General features: G+C 41.1%; 1 long non-coding RNA gene across 1 annotated transcript in view; it reads left to right on the top strand.

Moving 5' to 3' along the window:
* Window positions 1-6,271, top strand: part of LOC134352311 (uncharacterized) — a 70,570-nt gene extending 64,299 nt beyond the window's left edge. Inside the window, exon 3 of the long non-coding RNA XR_010019368.1 lies at window positions 5,830-6,271. This is a non-coding gene — a long non-coding RNA (uncharacterized LOC134352311). The remainder of the gene's footprint in view (window positions 1-5,829) is intronic.
* Window positions 6,272-10,097: the final 3,826 nt, after the last annotated feature.

A 10,097-nucleotide genomic window follows, 5' to 3' on the forward strand; every position in this document is an offset into this window, starting at 1 on the left:
TATGACTGCTATGAAGATCCTCTTTTTAAGCTCTCTGGTCAGGTTCGACTTCCAGATTTTCTTCATGTTGTTCATAGCCCTCTACGCCAGCGCCTTCTGTATCTTTATATCCTTCTCTGAACTCATCATTCTTGACCCGAGGTACTTGAAGTCAAAGACTTTCTTAATGGTATCATTCTTTACGGTCTTGAGAGTACCTTCATAGCAGTTAAACGCCATGTACTCTGTCTTTTTATGTTTAGGTGAAGTCCAATTTTATTGCACTCAATTTCCACTTTTGTCAGTAGCTGCTGTGCTTCCCCCATCTGGTCAGACAGCAGGACTATGTCATCTGCAAGATTGAGATCTGTGAGCGTAACTGGTCTGACCCTTTTGGTTCGTCCTAGTTTTTAACTTTAAGTACAAAGTAAATAACTACAAGTAAGTACAAATAACTTTACTGAAAAATCACATGTACAAATCATATGTTGTTGTCCTCTCTGTGGTATGTTAGGCAGCAACCTTGCTGTTTCTTTAGCATTTGTCTGAATTTTCTGCTCAACCCAGTGTGGATGGAAAGCATGCAAGGAGCCAGCCAAATTTGAACCCAGGACCACTCACCTTGAAGTCCGGTACAGATGACACCACACCATCAGCCAGCAAACAAGTCACCTGTACTGCATACAAAAGCTGCTCTAGTCATCAAGACAAATATTATTTAAAACCTGCATTATTCCAGTTTTGCTCTTTGCAGTTAAGTGAAATGTTCTTTGAGTACGTCATAAACGGCTGCCACTTCTTATTCACAATTAATGTATGCATATAATTAGCATTTGAATTGAATTATAATCTGATGAACTATTGGTTAAGTCTGAGAAATTTGCATTATGATAAAATGTAGTCTCTGTCTTCTAATGGCAATAGGTGGCATAGTCTACCACAATTTGTCACCTGATATTGTAGTATTTTGCTAATATTCAAGATATGAATTTAATACTTGTTTAATTATGCAAATATGACAAAAGATAGGAAGTATTCAAAGTGTGGGCAAGATCATTTGCTTCAAAGGAATAAATATTTCAACATTAGCCACTTCTTGGAGTAAACCTATCTGACACTTTTTTTCCACACAAAACAACTTCAGTGTTTTTTAATACCGGATTAAAATTGTGACTCAACTCAAACAGAGTTGATTAGACATTGAAATAGTTAATGGTCATCATGATTATGTGCCATGTCCAAGACCATGATTGTTCTTGGCAAATTTTTCTACAGTAGTGGTTTGCCATTGCCTTCTTCTGGGCAGTGTCTTCACAAGATGGGTGGCTTCAGCTATTATTAATACTCTTCAGAGATTGTCTGCCTGGTGTCAGTGTTCACATAACCAGGACTTGTGATATGTACCAGCTGCTCAAACAACCATCCACTACCTGCTCCCGTGGCTTTACCTGACCCTGACCGATGGGGGGTGGGGGGGGGGGTTACTAAGCAGATGCTACACCTTGCCCAAGGGTGACCTGGAGGGAAGGAGCATCTTACACCTCCTTTGGTGGAGACATATCTCCACCCCACCACCCAAAGTAACATTACACTAGAATATTCATTGATTGTTTAATGAGCAGTTGTAAATACCTTACCGTCGTCACATCCAAAGGATGACTTAGCATCATGAAGCACGAAACTGTGAAATTTAGTTTTAAAAAGTCTCTTCTTAGCCTGTATTGAAATGAAACAATTAAATGAAGTGCATGTTATCACATTCCTGTATAAATCATGAGACTTCTAATAATTGCAATAACTGTCTTCAATTTTTTTGCACAAAGGTGGTGAAGCATAATTTGAATATGAAATTATCTAACGCTCTCATTACATAGCAGATCGTACAAGGTCTTTGTCTGTCATTGAACTGTTGGAAGCATTCCCGGCTAAAATGTGAAATGTGAAACGAAATGCTAAGGATACCCGTTCACAATTCAAGGCATGATCTCGCTTCCCGTCTATTGGGAAACTATCCTTTACCAACAGAGGCTCAGTAAAATGAAGAAAGCATTAGCAGGATAAATAGTGTGAAGGTCTTCTTAGTGAAAGTGACGTTGAGGGATTGTTAACATGACAGGGGATGCTTTCAAAATAGCATTAGATGATGATGTGCTTATTAAATATATCCCAACCTGATCAACCCTTAATAGAAAAATCAAGCACACAATCCAAACTAGAAATAGATCATCCCTCTTCTGGCAATTGGGTGGCAATGCAGTGTCATGAAGTGGTACAACAAATTACCCTTTCATAATGGAATGTAATAAGACTTCACAACCCAAATTTTTAAAGGAGTGGAGAGGAGATGTTGGGAAACAGAGATGGCGAGTGATCTCTATTTTCCGGGAATAACATACACCACTGTAGGATCTCCCTCCAGTTATGCCATGCAGTTCTGGGCACTCCATTATATCAAGAGTGTGTAGGCTATGGAGAGGGTGCAGAAGAGGATTACCAGTATCTGGTCTGGATTAGAGGATACAGTTGGACAGACTTGGGTTGTTTACTCTAGAGCGGTGGACGTTGTGAGGAGATCCGATAGAGGTTTATAAGATTATGAGAAGCATTGATAGATTAGACCAGGGGTCCCCAACCACCGGGCCGCAAACCGGTACCAGGCCGCAAAGCATGCGCTACCGGGCCGCGAGGAAACGATATGATTTGGCAATATGAGTCAGCTGCACCTTTCCTCATTCCCTGTCACGCCCACTGTTGAACTTGAACGCATGCGAGGTCATTACCCGCGCGTCATCCATGTCAGCGCGGGAAGGAGATCAACTCCTTGAGCTTGCAAATGACGGCGGGCTGAAAAGTATGTTTGACATAACATCTCTACCGGCATTCCAGATCAAAGGCAAGGCTTAATATCCTGAGATAGCCACGAAAGCACTGAAAACGTTGCTTCCATGTCCAACATATCTCTGCAATGAATGCAACGAAAACTAAATTGTGGAATAGACTGGACATAAGGAACCCCCTTCACGTATCGCTGTCTCCCATCACCCCTCGTTAGGACCGTCTTGTTGTAGGGAACAAGTATTCAGCCCAGGGCTCCCACCGATTCAGCGATATTGGTGTGTTGCAATGATTTTATATGTTCATACGGGGAAAATATGTGCTGTGTGTTTAATATCCAAACATTACTTAAAATGTTATGATGCTATTGACTTAAAAGTGACTTAACAATTACAGCACAGAAACAGGCCATCTCTGCCCTTCTAGTCTGTGTCGAACGCTTACTCTCACCTAGTCCCACCGACCTGCACTCAGCTCATAACACTCCATTCCTTTCCTGTCCACATACCTATCCATTTTTTCTTTAAATGATAATATCAAACCTGCCTCTATCACCTCTACTGGAAATTTGTTCAACACTTACTTCAAGCTCCCCTGTCCTCCCCTGATAATTGACTTATCACTATATTCATGAGAGGAAAATATGCACTGTGTGTTTAATATTAAATTCGTTAGCGAAACACTTTAGACACGAAATTGAGTGTATTAGCCACTTACCACCTATATTCCGGTCGTGATTAACACCTCCCGAACAGAATCGCCAAAAACCATTTGTAGAAAAAAATTGGCACGTACACTCATTTGCAAGTCATGCATGCACACTGGTGCCCGCGCAAGGCTTCGTGGTCATTGTAGTTTTTCTCGGGGTAATCCCAAAGTATTTGACTGCTACTCTTGTCCGTTGGCAACCCTTCCCCCCCACCCCCGGGTCGGCTGGTCCGCAAGAACATTGTCAATATTAAACCGGTCCGCTGTGCAAAAAAGGTTGGGGACCCCTGGAGTAGACAGCTGGTATCTTTTATCTCCAGGGTCAAACTCTCAAGTACTAGAGGGCATGTATTTAAGGTGTGAGAGGGTAAGTTTAAAAGAGATGTGTGGGGCAAAGTGGTGGGTGCCTGAGATGCATTGCCAGGGTTGGTGGCGGAAGCAAATACAACAGAAGTACTTAAGAGGGTCCTAGATAGGCACATGAATATGCAGAGAATGGAGGGTTATGGACATTTTGAAGACATAAAGGAACTGGAATTGGTTTATTATTGTCACATGTATCAAGATACAGTGAGAAGCAGGCCTTGTATACTGTTCATTACATGATGTAGACCAATGTAAAACACTAACAATGTAGAATAAAGTGTAACAGCTACAGAGAAAGTGCAATGCAGGCTAACAATAAGGTGCAAGATCATAATGAGGTAGATTTTGAGGTCAAGAGTCCATCTTACTATACTAGGAGCTACTTAATAGTTTTAATACAGTGGGGTAGATGCTGTCCTTGAGCACCATTGATAGAGAAGACAACTGTTCCAATGGAAAAGAGAAAAAGAGAGAATGTCTGTGCTGGGTGGGGTCTTTGATTATGCTGAATACTTTACTAAGGCAGCAAGAAGTACAGACAGAGTCCCTGGGGGGAGGCTGGCTTCGGTGATGTGTAGAGCTGTGCCTGCAACTGTCTGCGGTGTCTTGTGGTCACATGCAGAGCAGTTGCCACACCAGCCGTTTACAACTGGATAGGATGTTTTCAATGGAGGATAGATTTTTTAAAAATTGGGTAGAATGGACAGAAACATGCCAAATTTCTTCATTCTTCTAAGCAAGTGGAGGTGCTGGTGAGCTTTCTTGACTACGACATCTACATGGTTGAGCCAGGACAAGCTATTAGTGATTTTTATTCTTAATAACTTGAAGCTCTCTACCCGATCATCCTTAACACTATTGTTTTAGTTGGATTACCTTAATGAGACATCTAATTACTGGTTTAATTAGTTTGGCCCTACATTTTAGGCCAAAGGGCCTGTTCCACTGTATGTTAAAGTGTCTGATTTTCAGCTGTCCCTCTGCTGTACTATCTTGTTCTTTTCATGCAGGATTATTACCACAATGGAGGTGACATGGACATCTCCTTGCTTTATTGATTATAACAAATTTGCATTTGAACTTCTAGTTTTCTGCTCTTTCTTGCAATCCTGAGATTATTATCAAAAACGGCAGGAGGAGAGAAAGCAGCGCGCTGCGCATGCACAGCCCTCCGGTGAAAAATGATATCGTATCCGTTAAATAGGAGCCGTGGACAATTCTGATTTGATGGAGACGGACGTGAAAGCACAGAGGAACATCTGGAAAAATTTCTGAAATGCTCATTCGCTGCTGTCGTTAACTGCATGGTCGGGAATCTTTCGGAGGGAGGGCCTCAAAATCCCCAGCTTTGCCTGCTGTTGGCAACCGAGATGGAGGTCGAATCCCTCGGACAGAGATGGTGCTCAGTACTTGGTGTTGGAGAGCTTATCAGAGCTCGAAGTTTTTCGGATGATTCAGAGTAGGACCGTGGTCGGGTATGGAAGGGAGAGTTTTTCTTCCTCTTCCTGTCTGCGTGAGATGTGGGACATTTGAGAAACTTTGAACTTTTACTGTGCTCATGGACTTTTTCATCAAGTTATGGTATTGTCGCACTGTTGTAACTATATGTTATAATTATGTGGTTTTGTTAGTTTTTTTCAGTCTTGGTTTGTCCTGTGTTTTGTGATATCACACTGGAGGAAACACCGTATCATTTCTTAATGCATGCATTACTAAATGACAATAAAAGAGGACTGCATGTCTTCATAATCTAAGACTTCTTAAGTAAATATTTCTGGTGAGTATCAGAAGCATCCCAATCTGATGGAGGGCATGTGTTAAAAGCTCAAATCCACTTATCTTCCAATACCTAGTATTTCTATCATCAATTACAAAGTATCATTAGCTACTTTTAACATCTTTTTTCATTACAAGTGTGCTAACTACTTTGTATTTCAACAGTACCATCAAGGATACCAAACCAATCAGCACATCTATATGAGACGCTATCGCAGGAAAGCAGCACCAGGGACCCAACATCCAGGACATGCTCTCTTTTCACTGCTGCTATCAGGAAGAAGGTACAGGAGCCACAGGACTTGTACCACCATGTTCAGGAACCATCAGGCTCTTGAACACCAGAGGATAACTTCACTCAACTTCACTTGCCCCGTTATTGAAATGTTCGCACAGCCAATGGACCCACTTTCAGGGACTCTTCATCTCATGTTCTCGATATTTATTGATTATTATTGTTACTTCTTTTTTCACTTGCACAGTTTGTTGTCTTCTGCACTCTGGTTGACTGCCCTAATAGGTCAGTCTTTCATTGATTCTGTTATAGTTACTGTTCTATGTATTTGCTGAGTATCCCCACTGGAAAGTGAATCTCAAGTTTGTATATGGTGACACATATGTACTTTGACAATAAAATTTTACTTTGGACTTTTGAACTTTATAGTTGATAGTTCAGTAGGTCATTTCAAATTAATAGTCTAAACTGCAAGCACAATGGACCATTTTAAGCAGTTCCCCACTGTTGGAAAAAGGCCTAAATATTGACATGCTGTTCACCTTCAACTGGAAATGTTAAAATGACCCCTCAGATGGTACTATTTTGAGAAATGGATGTTATTGGTATTCTGAATGGTATCTCCCCTCAGTTTCCACTACTCCAGAGAAAACAACCCAAATTTGCCCAACCTCTCCCTATATAATGTCGAGACTTTATAAAGCACTGGTGGTGCGGCCACTCTTGGCGTATTGTGAGCAGTTTTAAGCCTCTTATCTCAGAAAGGATGTGTCACTCTCACTGAAAGACGATTCTATGATCTAGTTATCATTGCATTAGTGTGATAGTTTGCTATGCATAAATTAGCTCCCTCTCACCCCACATTAAAAGAGTAACCACTTTTTAAAAACATTGTGACTTTTAGTGAGAGGCTATGAAAAGTTCCCTATAGAGCACACACCTTCTTTTAGATATAGCCCTCTTCTGTTACCTTTTTTTAGCAGCTAGGTTTTGTGTGAACAAAGTGGATATCTTCTGCACTCTGGAAATAGAAACTGACACTGACATCAGATCAAGTAACAGGAATTCTTTTAAAACGTCATTTTTTTTTCTTTTGATATTCACGATTATCCTTCATGTGGAACATACCTTGACAGGAAAGCAGATCCACACACAGCGAAATATTAATTTTAATATGGCACTAGTTTTCCAGATCTACAAAACGTATTTATTCCCAGTGAAGTAAAAAAAGAACCCAGTCCAAACCACTGCATAAACAAAATCACAAGCATTGTCAAATAAGTCTAGTTTATTCTGAAACACATTCATCTGGTTGATTTATCAAAACCTTCTGTGAATTTACATAAGTGAAATTGACTTCATAACACTAAGCAAAAAAAATCTTTACAGTTAAGCTGGAAGAACTAAATTTCATGAAGTGAAGCTAGTCACATATTGTATATTCACAAAGAGACAAATGACAGGAGTTACATTGTTTTTAAGTTAAAATAATTGTAATAAATGGAGACTGCACAAAGCCAAACCATGGATTGAATCTATTTGGATAAATTCCATAATTGTTCCATTTAAGTCCAGTGATCAAAGTTACAAAACACTTATGACAACTGATTATATTTAGAAACAAGACAAAAATAAAATTGTACCCTTGATTTTCCAAGAATCTCCAGAAGTTGGGACTTCAATCATCTTTTTGTGTTTATCAGAAATCTGGACAACAGATTGTCAATTTTCTAATTTTATTGGCTGTGGGTGAAAAACAGCCCTGCTGGTCTCTATTTGCAGAATTCAAAATAGCACTCACCACCAGGAAAATATGTGTTGAATGTTGAAACTAAAATAAATGCTAACAGAAGCATGAATTTGAAATATAGCAATATTCTCCCTTTTCTAGTGATGATGACAATGGTCATGAACTAAGTAACTAGTAGAAAATGGTAACAGAGGCAAATACATCAGATGTTTGTGAGAGACGTTTTGGATGGGCACATGGATGTAACATAGAAACATAGAAACATAGAAAATAGGTGCAGGAGTAGGCCATTCGGCCCTTCGAGCCTGCACCGCCATTTATTATGATCATGGCTGATCATCCAACTCAGAACCCCGCCCCAGCCTTCCCTCCATACCCCTTGACCCCTGTAACCACAAGGGCCATATCTAACTCCCTCTTAAACATAGCCAATGAACTGGCCTCAACAGTTTGCTGTGGCAGAGAATTCCACAGATTCACCACTCTCTGTGTGAAGAAGTTTTTCCTAATCTCGGTCCTAAAAGGCTTCCCCTCTATCCTCAAACTGTGACTCCTCGTTCTGGACTTCCCCAACATCGGGAACAATCTTCCTGCATCTAGCCTGTCCAATCCCTTTAGGATCTTATATGTTTCAATCAGATCCCCCCTCAATCTTCTAAATTCCAACGAGTACAAGCCCAGTTCATCCAGTCTTTCTTCATATGAAAGTCCTGCCATCCCAGGAATCAATCTGGTGAACCTTCTTTGTACTCCCTCTATGGCAAAGATGTCTTTCCTCAGATTAGGGGACCAAAACTGCACACAATACTCCAGGTGTGGTCTCACCAAGGCCTTGTACAACTGCAGTAGTACCTCCCTGCTCCTGTACTCGAATCCTCTCGCTATAAATGCCAGCATACCATTCGCCTTTTTCACCGCCTGCTGTACCTGCATGCCCACTTTCAATGACTGGTGTATAATGACACCCAGGTCTCATTGCACCTCCCCTTTTCCTAATCGGCCACCATTCAGATAATAATCTGTTTTCCTATTTTTGCCACCAAAGTGGATAACTTCACATTTATCCACATTAAATTGCATCTGCCATGAGTTTGCCCACTCACCCAACCTATCCAAGTCACCCTGCATCCTCTTAGCATCCTCCTCACTGCTAACACTGCCGCCCAGCTTCGTGTCATCCGCAAACTTGGAGATGCTGCATTTAATTCCCTCATCCAAGCCATTAATATATATTGTAAACAACTGGGGTCCCAGCACTGAGCCTTGCGGTACCCCACTAGTCACCGCCTGCCATTCTGAAAAGGTCCCGTTTATTCCCACTCTTTGCTTCCTGTCTGCTAACCAGTTCTCCACCCACACCAATACCTTACCCCCAATACCGTGTGCTTTAAGTTTGCACACTAATCTCCTGTGTGGGACCTTGTCAAAAGCCTTTTGAAAATCCAAATATACCACATCCACTGGTTCTCCCCTATCCACTCTACTAGTTACATCCTCAAAAAATTCTATGAGATTCGTCAGACATGATTTTCCTTTCACAAATCCATGCTGACTTTGTCCGATCATTTCTCCGCTTTCCAAATGTGCTGTTATCACATCCTTGCTAACTGACTCCAGCAGTTTCCCCACCACCGACGTTAGGCTAACCGGTCTATAATTCCCCGGTTTCTCTCTCCCTCCTTTTTTAAAAATTGGGGTTACATTAGCCACCCTCCAATCCTCAGGAACTAGTCCAGAATCTAACGAGTTTTGAAAAATTATCACTAATGCATCCACTATTTCTTGGGCTACTTCCTTAAGCACTCTAGGATGCAGACCATCTGGCCCTGGGGATTTATCTGCCTTCAATCCCTTCAATTTACCTAACACCATTTCCCTACTAACATGTATTTCACTCAGTTCCTCCATCTCACTGGACCCTCTGTCCCTTACTATTTCTGGAAGATTATTTATGTCCTCCTTAGTGAAGACAGAACCAAAGTAATTATTCAATTGGTCTGCCATGTCCTTGCTCCCCATAATCAATTCACCTGTTTCTGTCTGCAGGGGACCTACATTTGTCTTTACCAGTCTTTTCCTTTTTACATATCTATAAAAGCTTTTACAGTCCGTTTTTATGTTCCCCGCCAGTTTTCTCTCATAATCTTTTTTCCCCTTCCTAATTAAGCCCTTTGTCCTCCTCTGCTGAACTCTGAATTTCTCCCAGTCCTCAGATGAGCCACTTTTTCTGGCTAATTTGTATGCTACTACTTTGGAATTGATACTATCCCTAATTTCTCTTGTCAGCCACGGGTGCACTACCTTCCTTGATTTATTCTTTTGCCAAACTGGGATGAGCAATCGTTGTAGTTCATCCATGCTACCTTTAAATGCTTGCCATTGCATATCCACCGTCAATCCTTTAAGTGTCATTTGCCAGTCTATCTTAGCTAATTCACGTCTCATACC

The sequence above is a fragment of the Mobula hypostoma genome, chromosome 9 (assembly GCF_963921235.1).
Source record: "Mobula hypostoma chromosome 9, sMobHyp1.1, whole genome shotgun sequence".
In the NCBI taxonomy this organism is placed as follows: Eukaryota; Metazoa; Chordata; class Chondrichthyes; order Myliobatiformes; family Myliobatidae; genus Mobula; species Mobula hypostoma.